Genomic DNA, 11,650 nt, shown 5'->3' on the forward strand with positions numbered 1-11,650 from the left:
AACCCTGGGCCTCCCTCCCTCTGCTTCTGGTTAGGTGAATCCGTTTTTCTTCTTATTGAAGCTACTTTTAATCAGGTATTTCTGTTGTTTGCTACCAAAAGCATCCAAACTGATACAAAAAGAAATTCTCAGGGTCACAAACCATGTTCCCTCCACTCAGGAGATCAGATTGCTTATTTGTCAGTGGGCCCACACTGTGCCCCTTGAGGCCTCTTGCATCGAGAAGACCAAACTGAAGGCTCTGCTCTCTTTCCTCCTGCTGGGTGCTTGGGAACAGGTCTCAGGCACATTCATTCAGTAATTTTAACCAGTGCCTGCCTATGCAACCTTCATCTCCAATGACCATGTGAGTAGGAGCAGGAGGGACTTCATAGAGCTCTGGAAATGAAAGCTGCAGGGGGCACTTGCTCAAAAGGGTCAGGTGGCTACACTTCTCACAACCTGTCAGGATTGCCAGATTGTCAGGAATGGGCCAATTTGGGCTTCCATTCTTTCTGGTCACAACATTTTAGCCTCTTACTCTACCATAAGCCAGAATGAGTAGAAAAACACCTGACAGAGGCGTCAGGGGCTTAGTCATCCTCAAAGGGGCTGTGGTGTGGAGGATGTGGAGGGATGTGTTCATGACATTCCACAGTGGCTACTATGCCCACAGGTGCCAGCCTATGGTCTAGGAGCCCTTCTCCCTAATTCTTGGTTCCTCCCAACACCTTCCATTTGCTGAACCCATTAAGGTTACAGCAAATACTACTCAGAATGATAGTAATACTAGCAGCAGCAGTGATGGTAGTAATGGCTCATCCTGAGTAAGACTTCGTGTGTCAGACTCTGGTTTATGTGTCTTATGTATATTAACTCATGGAATTCTCATGACAACTCACAACTTAGGAGATTGGTTATCCCCATCATACACATGGAGGAACTGAGGTTAAAGTCCCATAGCTAGTCCTCAAGCAAAGCTGGGATTCGAAGCGAGGGGGTATGGTTCCAGGGTTTGTGCTGACACCATCCTACCCAGTGCTAATTGTGCTTACTGCTGGCATGGGAAGAGGGGATTAGAAAATGTTTACTTCTCACTCTCTGCGTGATTTGGATTTTTAAAAATCTTCAACATGCAGTATTTTTTGCTAGGTTAAAGATATGACATGACAGCCACCACACACTCGGGAGCAAGTGTCTGAAGACTGTATACCTTAATCTCTGATACACTGACCCTCATACGGGCCTATGTGTCTTACTCTCACAAACCTTAATTCTCCGCATTGATGAGACACTAGGAGAAGAGAGATAAATGGTGGATTCTAGAATAACTATATGGTCCTCAGATAACCTAGGCTAAAGCACCTCTGACCTGGGGAGCGGATGACGTGGAGAATTAGTCAAGTCTAAGGAAGGTGAACTTGGGCAGGGCATTTGTCTTGGCCCTTAGATTGCAGTGTTTATAGCATGAGAGTCAGGGGCTACTGCTACATTTCCACAAAGTGAACACTTGATTTTCTTGGATAGATGTCTTGCTTCATTTAGATGTTGTTGGGTGCATATGTTCCAGTACTATGGCTATATAAAAATTACCCCCTCAACTTGGTGGCATAAAACAGATATCCTATGGGTTCTGTGGGTCAGGAATTCAGTCAGGGCAGAATGGGGATGGCTTGCTTATGTTCGCTCCCCAGTGCCTGGGCCTCAGCTGGAGGCCTTGAAGGCTGAGAGCTGGGATCCTCTAAAGGCTCATTCACTCACATGTCTGGTGGTGGATGCTGGCTCTTGGCTGAGGGCCTCAGTTTCTCTTCGTATGGTCTCTCTGCTTGAACCAATCTAGGCTTCCTCACTGCGTGGTGACTGGATTCTAAAAGTGAACATTGAGAAGATGGTGAAGAAGGGAAGAAGAAAGAAAAATACAAGCACCAAGTGAAAGCTCTACCCTCCTGACAATCTAGCCTCGTAAGTCATGTAGCATCACTCCCACCATTCTCCAATGGTCAATGCAGTCACAGGCTCATGTCTAGACTCAAGGAGAAGGAAAGCAGACCCTATCTCCCTGTGGGTGGGCGTCAGTCACATTGTGAGCAGCACATGTTGGATGAGGTAGGTATCTCTATCTTTGGAAAACACAGTCTGCCCCATTATATGATGATGATAGCAGCAGGAGAACAAGCCTTGGTCATCCTTCCCACATCCACTAGAGAGACCACCCACCCCAGTTATAGCTTTGAAAAGACTCCTAACACTAGTTTTAATAGTTAGCCATCCTGTATTCCTTTCCATCAGAGCCTCGTTCTGAGCCACTTACTCTGAGAAACGCATCTCCATTAATGGGTGCTAATGGGTTACTAATCCCTTGAGACCGAATTGCAACGAATGGGGATCTGCCTTTTGGAGGCATGATTAGTTAGCCTAAGAAGTGACTTAATAATGGCCCAGAAGAAGGGAGTGGGCACAAATGGCTCTCTTTTGGTGCCGCTCTACTCATAACTGTGTGGGCCTCTCCAAATGCCAAGGAAGGATCCGTGTGACAGTTCAGTTAATGCAAGATTGCTAAAAGCAGGTATCTACCACAGTATGAGCTTAGAGAATTCCTTTATTTTCCGGATCAAAGATGTCAATGATAATTGTGTTGGAGTGGTAGAATTAAGTGATCTTGGTTTTATAATGTTCTCAATTTCCTGTTTTTTTCCCCCGTGAGTATGTATTAAAAGAAAAAAATATTTATTTTTAAAACATTCACCAGTAAGAGATAGGCAGACAGGAGAGCTGGGCTCCAGCCCTCCTCTGTCACTATCAGCTTGTGACATCTGCCCGGGCCCTAAATGGGTAGCTCTAGCTCTGTGACTTTGTTTCCACTGGCATCACTGTTGGCCCCATACCAACTCCTGCTCCATCACAAGATTGTCATGATTATCTCATGAGCAAGCAGATGCAAAACATTTGGGAAAGTCTTATTGCAAAGATGCTCTATTATTTATTTTTGCCCCCTACTAAGCTAGACTTCATAAAAACAATAAAAGTGAATCCAGGCTATTTACCCACCCTAACCTGCAGGACCATTGCAGTCAGATGCTGACATACAGTTTCCATGACATATTTAGAAATCCTGTGAAGCTCCCATCACCACACTCATGAACAGAATTTCCTTTAGCATTTTCTTCTTTGGCCTTCTTGACATTCATCAGTCTTGCAGCTATCTGCATCACCTGTGAACTAATAAATAATGTATTCAAAGAATTCTGCAAATCCAAAAAGGTCACCATTTGTATATCATCTGTCTATCAAGAGAAATTTTTGGCTCAAAGTAAAAAAGCAAGTTTATTTTGGTGTAACAGCTGCAAAAAAGAAATGGGAAGTAAAGACCCTGTCACTTAATCACTTACTGAATATTCATTTAAAGTCCAACTTTCATAAAAATGGATGGGTCTTGTGGGTGAACTTGCCAGATGGGGACATGAAGATTGGGCAAGTAGCACAACCAGGAAATCAGACTTGTTGGGCTGATACCAGCATTTGCTAAGAACTGAGGGTCTGCACCGCCCTGGCGCAGGTGTCAGGCAGTTGTGGCCTGGAGTCCCCAGCCCGGCCTGGCTCGCGTCGCAGGGCTGAAAAGGTCAGTGATGCTGCACAGACTTAGGAGCACTCTCACCGCCCACTCCTTGGGTCCCAGAGCTGTCCTGACTGAGGCCCACACCTTATGTAGAATCCCCTTCCACACACGGCCCGGAGCTGGGAATGAGTCCTGTTGACCCCATCAGCCTCACCGGTTTCTTGTGTTCCAGCAGCCCCTGCCCTCCCCTCCCCTCCCACAGCACACACATGTGCTGTGAACATGATCTGTGATAGGTATTCTCATGTGGAATCTTCGAACCACCCCCTGAAATAGACAATATCCCCATTTTCCCGATGAGGAAACTAAAGAGGTCAGAAGGCACCCACAAATCAAAGCCAAGCGTGCCTGTCCCAAATTCCTTCCTTTTGACCTCTGTGCTGTTCTTCATCCCCAGCTTCTGCTGGGCCCCCAGGGTGAGTCTCCTCCCTACTGCCCCCTGCCCTCACTTGCTGGTTCAGTAAGACCTGTGTCTTCCTCTGGAGGCACTTCATTGGCGAGTTGTGTGTGCTGCCGCTTGGCCAGGACAGAGGTGTAATCAGTGGGAAATTTCATTGTATGAGGAGAAAGAAGCATTTCATCCCTCTCTCAGCCTAAACAAACAGCTTCACCACCGGGGAGCACAGTATTGGTGATTTCCCCTTCTGTCCAGGCCATGGGATGCACTTGGGTCTCTGACTTCAATACTCGGCCTAGGGCGCAGCCGGTTTCTTTCAAGTTAGAGGTCCTGTCTTTGCAAGAAGGCACCCTGACCTTGGCAGAGCCCTGTTACCGTATTTAGAGCAGCTCCCGTAGTGAAAGGTAAAGACCAGAAGACCCACTGCTGGGAAGCAGAGCAATGACCAGTCTGACTTGCATTGTTTTCAAAGCCACAGGTTTTGTTTGTTTTCCATCAGGGTAGGCTAGTCAAGAACTTTCTTTTCCTTCCTTTCCTTTCTTTCTTTCTTTCTTTCTTTCTTTCTTTCTTTCTTTCTTTTTTTTTTTTTTTTTTTGATTTTATTTATTTTGAGAGATAGAGCAAGAGAGATCATAGAGGGAGAAGCCAACTTGCCCCTGAGAGCCTGATGTGGGGCTCGATCCCAGGACCCTGGGATCATGACCTGAGCCACAGGCAGATGCTCAACAGACTGCGCACCCTAGTCAACATTTTCTACTAGGGTAAGCCAGTCAACTATGAGCAAAGCCTTTCTTATGACTAAGAGCCTCTGGAGAAATCTAAACCAGTTTTTAAATTTCAAAATGGACATTTAGCCCAGGAATCTTATGCTACAAGAGAGAAATATATGCATTCGCATGCTCTGTATCAGTTGCTTGAGACAAGGCTCCCAGATCTTTGACCAAAGGCCTCTGGTCCCCGAGGCAATGCGGGCTGGCTCCTGACAGACCTTAAATTCCAGCTTCTAATCTTTTGCAGACCTCAGTATGGGCAGACTAAACTCAAAATGTCTTCAAAGGCAGCTCTACAAAGGCAGCACATCGCATGTGCTAGCTGCTTTCTGGGCTCAAGTTCATGCCTTGGTTTCATGAACTGCCTTCCCTAGAGAGGCAGGCTTACTCTGCTCCAGCTCTTTGATCATTCTTTGTGCGAGGCTTGATCAAACTTTCTGAAGGGCAATTGATTTTAAATAGACAGTCACAGGCTCAAGGGAAGTCTACAAAATACATATTCATTCTATTGTAGTGGAAGGGCACACATAAAATTCCATGTAGATCAGAGAAGGCAAGAGAAGGAAGGGTCAGCTCAGGACAGGAAGAGAATACATGTGTCCACAAATTACATAATCTACAATTACATAATGCGTTAGCAAGTAACACCTAGATCCCAAACTCTCTGGGAGGAAATAAAATAATTTGTTTTCATTCTCCCTTGTCCTTTTCTTCCTCTTCAACACTGAAAATGACTTATGATGCAAAATCAAATTGCTCTAAACCTGTTATCAACACCCACCCTTGGAGACAATATTAAATGAGCAGAGAATGACTATTCTCCATTGAATTTCTCCCATACCACTGTCTCTATAATTACCACTACTAACTACGACATCGAGATAGGGTTTCTCAGATCACAAAACTCTCCTTATTCCATTTGTCACCCCAAACAACTCTGTGACTCCTCATTTCCATGATCCCCACTTCAGAGATGAGTTAATCCATCAGCTTCTCACTATGTAGACAGGGAAGGTCCAAATCAACCCTCTCTGATGATGCTATGGATTGGGATTTGTGGAAGGATGGCCCTCACATTTCTACCCTTAGACCCTCTAGAGAGTAACTAGCATGTGTAACGTGGTGGACACCGAATTCTGCTGGTTATCTAATTGTTGCACAACAGAGGACCTCAAAACTTAGAGTGTTAATGCTGCAACCACTTTCTTATATCTCACAATTTTGTGGATCAGGAATTCAGAAAGGACTTGACAGGGATGATTCTTCTCCTGCCTGAACTGTAGACTGGGTCATTCAGTGGTATTCAGCTGGAGTGGGCTGGCCTGGAAGGTCTTAAGACAACCTGCACACACACCCAGTACCCTGGTAGGGACAGCTGGAAGGCTGTGCTAAGCTATGCCTTTCTTCTTCTCCCAGTACCCTCCAGACCTCTCCGTGTGGTGTCCCCAGCAAAAACAGTGGGACTTTTTTGTGAGGAAGATTAGGCTCTCAGAACCAGTGTTCTGAGAGACAGGAAGAGAAGGTTGTCTGACTCCTAAGGCCTAGACATGGTCAAAGCAGTACTAGAGCCTGCCCAGATTGAGAGGGATGGCAAGTTTATCTCATGTTTGTACAACCCCATGTTAACAACAGAAGCCCTAAATTGATACTATTTGATGATGATATCTGAATAGTTGTTTATGAACAGATGCTTGCAGTTTTGAGGAATTTTGATTCACAGAGGAGAAAATGTATGTTATCTGTTTCAAGGCCCACAAATTTCTACCCTTTAGCAAATGGTCAGCTTTGGATTTCCCAGGTTACGGTTTATGTGATTATCAACTGGCCACCCCCAGGGAGATCAAAAGAGGATCCAGTTCTGGGGTGGTTTGTGAGGCCCGATTTCCAACAGCTCTTTCCTTCCCCTAAAGGATGCCCAAATCTTAATCCTTTGAACATGTAAATGTTACCATATATGACAAAAGAGACTTTGCAGATGCGTTTAAATGAAAGATTTTTGAGATGGAGAGATTATCCTGATCATCTGGGGATAGCCAACATAATCACAAGGGTCCTTACAGTAGGGAGGCGGGGGATCCGAGCCATGTGAGGAAGGGGCTGAGAGCCAGGGAATGTGGGCGGCCACTAGAAGTTGGAAGAGGCAAGGAACAAATTTTCTGCTGGAGCTTCCAGAAAGAGCCAGCCCTGCCAAAGTCTTGACTTCAGTGCTGTAAAACTCATTTTAGATTTCTGATCTAGAACTGGAAGCTGGTAAGTTTGTGTTGTTTTAAGCCACCAAATTTAGAGTTTGTTACAGTAGAAGGAGACTAATATCCTTCTCTAAAGCATAGCTAAGAAATTACAAGAAGATCTTATGGGGTTTATATCAACAAAGGGGTCAGCCTCACAAATAATAAAGTATAGCAAATTCGATCTCTGCCCCAAAATAAGGTACAATTTAGCATCTTGCCTTCAACTAAATCCCTGTTAACACACTCTTTGATTCTCCCTTCCTTTCTAAGAGAACAGCTTCCAGGGAAAAGAATTAAAACTAACCAAGAACCGAAGACTATCTTCTAATGACTGAGGGAGGGAAAAACAGTCAATTTTGTTTTTGTTAAAACTTCTAAACTCCAAAGTGTGATTTAACTGAGAGGGGGAAGGTGCCCCTTTTAAGAAGTAGGCCATTAAACATTGGATGCATTTCTTAAGAATTATCTGAGTGAATCAGTTGACTTTTCACACCAGAGAATAGAGCTTAACTAATACCTTTTTTTTCCCCTACAGGGAAATACTGTTGGGGATTTATGTAATAATGCTTATTTGCTTTTGACAAGTTCTTAACAAACCACTCTCTGTGAATTTTAAGGCTCAGAACAAGTAAGCTTGTCTTCACCTCCAAGAGACAGGGAAGGGGGCCTCATCCAGATCCCACACTGAGTCGTGAAGCAGCGGATAGGATTCAGACTGAACCAAGTCCCACATGCCTTCCATTACACATCTCAGGTCAATGTCAAAAGGAAATATTCCCACCTACCTTCCTGCTGCTCACCCAACAAGAGGGGTTGGAGAATTAAAGTGGATAAATGAAAAATGAATACAATATTTGCCTGTATTAAGCAACAATTTGATCTCAGTTTGAGAGAAGTGATCTTCAAAGACAATGGGGAGATGTGAACCTAAACAACTATGCTATTAGGTGATAAAGGCATGGTGGGGGTGTTAAAAATACTGTCAGTTAAAGACATGCCTCTGAGGGACGCCAGGGTGGCTCAGTTGGTTAAGCAATCTGCCTTTAGCTCAGCATATGATCTCGGGGTCCAGGGATAGAGTCCTGCATTGGGGGTCCCTGCTCAGCGGGGAGCCTGCTTCTCTCTCTTTTTCTGTCCCTCCCTCTGCTTGTGCGCTCTCGTTCTCTCTCTCAAATAAATAAAATCTCAAAAAAAAAAAAAAAAAAGATGTGCCTCTGACATGTTTATGGGTACAATGGCATATTGTCCTGAAACCTGCTGTACTTTCTCTATCTCTGCCTCCTAGAGTTATGATGACAGATGGCATAAGGGTGACAACCTGTTAAAGCTGAATGATGGAGTCTATGGGGTTTCACTTTACTATTCTTTCTATTTCTGTGTTTGTTTTGAATTTTCAATGATTAAAAAACAAAGAGAAAGAGAACTGTGGCCTCAGGTCCCAGGACAAATACCATGGAGATCTCATTACAGAAGGTTCTCTTCTCTTAGTATGTCTGTTCTCAGCCTCGGTCCCCTCACTGGCCTCCTTGAGCACTTCAGTGTCTGAGGGCAAAGATCCACCTTGAAGCACGAGTCTCAGGAAGGTGGATGTGGCGAGCCACTCCTGGCCAGCATTTCAGATGAGGGAAAGACAATCTCTAGCTTATCTGAAAGAGAAACAAGGAAGTGTTCACCAGGGCAGCTCACTGTCAGGCACCAGGGAAGAAGGGATTCATGTGTCCCAAACAAGATAGAATCAGGGTCAGCAGCTGAAGGCTGGAATCCATCAGGCCCCAAGAGCACACCTGGGCCCACTCAACAGTTCTAGAATCTAGTTCTAAGAGCCCCTTTCCCTTGAAGATTCTCTTTTTTCCTCCAATTTCTTTTTTTCCCTATTTCTTTTTTTTGAGTATAGTTCACACCCAATGTTACATTAGTTTCAGGTGTATACCATAGTGATTCAACAACTTTGTAAGTTATGCTCCGCTCACCACAACCGTCACCATACAACGCCATTACGGTGTCATTGACTATATTCCCTATGCTGAGCCTTTTATTCTTTTCTGTTTTGAAAAGATTCTATTTATTTATTCATGAGAGAGACAGAGAGGCAGAGACATAGGCAGAGGGAGAAGCAGGCTCCCTATGGGGAGCCAGATGCAGGACTTGATCCCAGGACCCTGGGATCACATCCTGAGCCGAAGGCAGATGCTCAACCACTGAGCCCCCCAGGTCCCCTTGAATAAGTGGACTTATTCATTCCATAAGTGGAAGCCTATATCTCCCCTCTCTTCACCCATTTTGCCCACTGCCCCCCCCCCCTTCCCTCTGGCAACTGCCGGTATGTTCTCTGTATTTACCTCAAGATTTTTTAAAAGATTTTATTCATTTATTTTTTTTAAAGATTTTATTTATTCATTAATGAGAGACACAGAGAGAGATAGGCAGAGACACAGGCAGAGGAAGAAGTGGGCTCCCTGCAGGAAGCCCAATGTGGGACTTGATCCTGGGACTCTGGGATCATGCCCTGAGCCAAAGGCAGATGCTCAACCGCTGAGCCACCCAGGCGTCCTGATTTTATTCATTTATTGATGTGAGACACAAAGAGAGAGAGAGAGAGAGAACGCGGCAGAGACACAGGCAGAGGGAGAAGCAGGCTCTATGCAGGGAGCCGGACGTGGGACTCGATCCCCGGTCTCCAGGATCACACCCTGGGCCGAAGGCGGCGCTAAACCGCTGAGCCACCCGGGCTGCCCTTACCTCAAGATTCTTAATGAATTCAGAGCAGAAGGGGGAGAGTCAGGGAGTTCAGGGACAAGGTCAGAGAGGTGCAGATGTGGGAGAAGTAGCTTAGGATAGTCACCTACAGGACAGAGAGGGCAGGGCACTCCCTACCCTAAGATGGAGAGATGGTGGGACAGTCCTCTCCCCCCTGTAGGGCACTCAAATAAACTCAAGTGGGAGGTAGGAGAGGGAAGTGACAAAGTTGCCCTTGCTTTTCTGAGGAGACGACTTACCCACCCAGAGGGCTGTGGAGTGTTTTCTGGCCTGCTGAGTGAGCTCTGCTGCCTACCTTGACTGGACCTCCGGTAGCCGCCTTGAGACAATGCCGACCCAGGGCCTCCAGGATGCAGCCAGCCGTATGCCAGCCAGACAGCCGCAAGAAGAGTTGCTGACACCTTTCTGGCATTCTGAATATCCTGGAACACTTGTCATTCAGCTACAGGAAAACTCCCTACCGAGGGGCATGGTTTCCTGCTGAGATATGTAGAGTTAATGGCTCTCAAGCCTGGCTGCACATTAGGAACACCTGGGAGAATTAACACCCCCAAGTGCCCAGACCCTGCCCCTGACCGACCAAGTCAGCTTGCCTTGGGGTGGGCCTGGGCACCAGGATTGGGAAAGCTCCCCAGGTGATTCCAAGGTACCCTTTTCAGAATCATTCAGGCCTCTGCTCACCTGTCACCTGCCCCCTCCCCAGAAAGTCTGTCTCAGACCAGCCCACTGAAGGAGCCTGCTCATTTTCTCTTGAGTACCTACCGATGGCCAAGATGAGGTAATGGGGTTATTTGTATGTTTTTATCATCTTACTCCTTAATTAGCAAGTTCTGTATGGGAATGGATGTTGCGTAATCATCTGTTTTGCTCACCATTGTATACCGCAGCTCTAGGAGCTGCTCATGGCATACAGGCATCACTCACTAAAGGTTGCTGAATGAATGCATTAGTAGGAAGCAGTTTTTATACATTTTATGATCCATCCAGGGCTTGTGGTGGATGAATAATGCCTGTAAGACTGCAGAGGAGAGGAGAGTGGATCAGAGTACAGCCTGGCCCCAACACCAGGCTTTGAGGGACAACTCTCCTGTTGGGAGGTTGTAGAGTCCCTCAAAAGCACCATTAGATGGCCCAGCAGAGTGCGGTGCACGACGCCATCTGCTGGATAGGACAAAACTGGGCTTGTTTTTCTCACATCCTGGAGGGTGGCTTGAAAGCAGCTCTTGGAAAAGAGCACAAGGCAAGCCTCATCCTCAGTGTATTCACTAGTTGGAGTGAGCATCATCATGGGTGAGTGTGTGTGTGTAGACAATGATTAAGATTTTACCTAATTCACAAATGCAAAACCAAAATTCACCACTCTTTCGGGATTGATCCAGTGAAGAATCTTTGGGTCTGCGCCAGGAAAGTGAAACCTAAGAATCTTCAAAAAACTCAAAAGTGAAAAATGCCAAGCTCACACTCTGTGGGAGATACTGCTCTCTCACCCCATTCAACATCTGCTGCTCTGAGGCCAGACGGAGGTGACCACATAAAGGGCTAATTGATAGTCTTTGATCAATTTCCTGTAGCTGAAATGACAGAGGGCCCAGCTGTTAGAAGAGCCATTCCAAGTTCTTAAGAGGGTTTCCAAATGCTTACCGTATGTTCAGTAAACTTCAGACTAGTTTATTATTTTTATACTGTAACCTGATCTTCAGAATGAAAGCTCTAAAATCTCTGGATCTCTCTCAGGCATGCACACCCCCCCACACACACACTGCACACACCATGACATATACACACCATGCAGACACCATGCACACAGGATTTAATATACTTTGAAGCTTCTCTTAGATCTTTGCAAGAATATTGTTCTCTATTTCAACTTGAAAACATTGGATAAGGCCAGAAATAGTTC

The sequence above is a fragment of the Canis lupus genome, chromosome 13 (assembly GCF_011100685.1).
Source record: "Canis lupus familiaris isolate Mischka breed German Shepherd chromosome 13, alternate assembly UU_Cfam_GSD_1.0, whole genome shotgun sequence".
Taxonomy (NCBI): domain Eukaryota; kingdom Metazoa; phylum Chordata; class Mammalia; order Carnivora; family Canidae; genus Canis; species Canis lupus.